We start from the raw sequence: 2,086 nt of genomic DNA on the forward strand, positions 1-2,086 counted from the left end.
GCATTAACATGGGTGAAATGCGCAAGTAAATGTGAATTAAGCCCGCTAATGCATATTAGCGCTGTCGTCTGTCAGGGCTATTATGTTGTCCGATTGGACGAAAACACTCTAGTACTTTGAACCACGGTAGAGGAGGAGTAAGGTGACTATTAGCTGATGTTATGTAAACAACGGCACAGCTGAGAGGTGCCACTGTAGAAACGTCAAGTGTAGTCCGGGGTTGAGTTTCTATTGGTATCCAAGATGGCCGACTTTTAATCAAAATGGCTGACTTTTAACCGGAAAATGGTTGCATTACGTTATTTTCTTAAAATTTATGGAAAATTTGTCCCAAAAATATTGGTTATATATAAAAGTTTAATATATTTTCTAAAGAAAATCGTTTTATTTTAATATATATGCTTAAAGATGAGAACAATATGAGCAAATACGTGAAAAATTAAGTTTTTTATTTATGTCTCTTTTTAACTTACCACAGTAATAAATGTTCACCACAGAAAAATGTTATGAACAAATAAGCAACCATGCCGAATAGTGGGGTCCAGATTATGCTCATTCACAGCCATATTTACATTTTTGCCATCGTAACGAAGGTTTTTGCAAGACAATTTCTTTGAGTTTATTTCATGGTTAAATGCTTTACGATGGTTTATTAAGTTATTTGAATCTGCAAGAAGTGTGCAAATTTCCCTTGAGACGATAAATAACAGATCGGGTTGGGATTTTATTCCAATAAATGTACGGAATAACTAAACATGGCCTCGTTAATATTGCTGCGTAATGGGTCAGTCGCTGTTCCAATTTTATGATTTAAGAGATTAAAAAGCGATACGCGATGCTGTGAAGTACTCAAATGTAGTTCTCAAATTAGTTGGTCGTGAATTGGAGACAAAATTTTAAGTGCTCGTGGAAGGTGCACGTCGCATTGCTAGGTAAGCTAAAATTAAACTTTATTTCAAAAGATTTACGAAGTATTTTTTAATTTATTTATAGAATCAGCAAAGGAGCTGGTGTAGAACGCTAGTCCCAAACCAATGAGCTTTGTGCTTGAGGGTGGAAGCAACTTTTTGAGGAGCAAACACTACGGTGAACACATTCGGATGTTGCACAAGCTATTGTCAATTGCGCTAAGGATCCCGATACTGCTGGTCAGGTTTATCAAGCTGTTGGGTAAGTTTTGAGCAATATTGAATTTACTTAATGCTAAACACTCAACACCCACCGTGCAGATCAAAGCGTTACCAGTTGAGCGAATTAATTGAAACCAGTCAATCGTGTTATGCGCAAAAATTAAAAATGCGTTGTATCCTACCTTCCTATTGAAAGCCAAGTCGTTTGGTTGTACAATTGACCTCCATGGAAGAGCAAGTACCATGGAAATTGCGACCTTATCGTGTTGCGCAATATTATGATGCCGAATTGGGAGAGTGGGAGGAACCAGCTCCACCAAAATCGATAGAAGAACTACGTATGTTTACATAAAACTACTATAATGGCAACAACCAAGCAAATATTAAACAACACTCATCAAATGAAAGTTGGTGGCGTTGGTGGCCAAGCAGCGATTTAAAAAGAAATATTTGCATCTACGCGAATTACAATTCGTCTTTACATCTAGTGAATTATGAATATGAAAGTATATAACTTATCGCAGTTATTTGTTTTTACTATTGCATTTAGTTTTACTTTGTGAACAGCAAAGCTGGCGGAACCTTTTTCTACCGATTTTATAATTATAACCACAAATAAAAAGTAAATTGTAACTAAATGTTTTATTTCAGTGATTTTATTTATTGTTTCTTTTTTACATATTTTTGTGCCTATGTTGCATTTTCCGCACCACCATGAGGTATGCAACTAGGCGCGTTAACGATTTTTTTTGGGTGTTCGGTTCCACCGGAGGCCTATTTGCACCTATATACCTTAAAACTAAGCAACAAATATTTACAAAAACAATTCATTTTGAAAATAAATAAAAAGTAAAAAACAATTCAAAAATAATGTATAATAAAATATATAAAAATACATATATAATAATATTTAATAATATGTACATATGCCAACAGTGGAGATCTAACAAAAGCCC

General features: G+C 34.8%; 1 long non-coding RNA gene across 1 annotated transcript; it reads left to right on the forward strand.

Annotated features, from left to right (window-relative positions):
• The first annotated feature begins 900 nt into the window (after positions 1 to 900).
• Positions 901 to 1,768, forward strand: LOC120769156. Its single transcript, XR_005704826.1, has 3 exons — positions 901 to 932; positions 994 to 1,170; positions 1,230 to 1,768. It is a non-coding gene; the product is annotated as an uncharacterized LOC120769156 (long non-coding RNA).
• Positions 1,769 to 2,086: the final 318 nt, after the last annotated feature.

The sequence above is a fragment of the Bactrocera tryoni genome, chromosome 2 (assembly GCF_016617805.1).
Source record: "Bactrocera tryoni isolate S06 chromosome 2, CSIRO_BtryS06_freeze2, whole genome shotgun sequence".
Taxonomy (NCBI): domain Eukaryota; kingdom Metazoa; phylum Arthropoda; class Insecta; order Diptera; family Tephritidae; genus Bactrocera; species Bactrocera tryoni.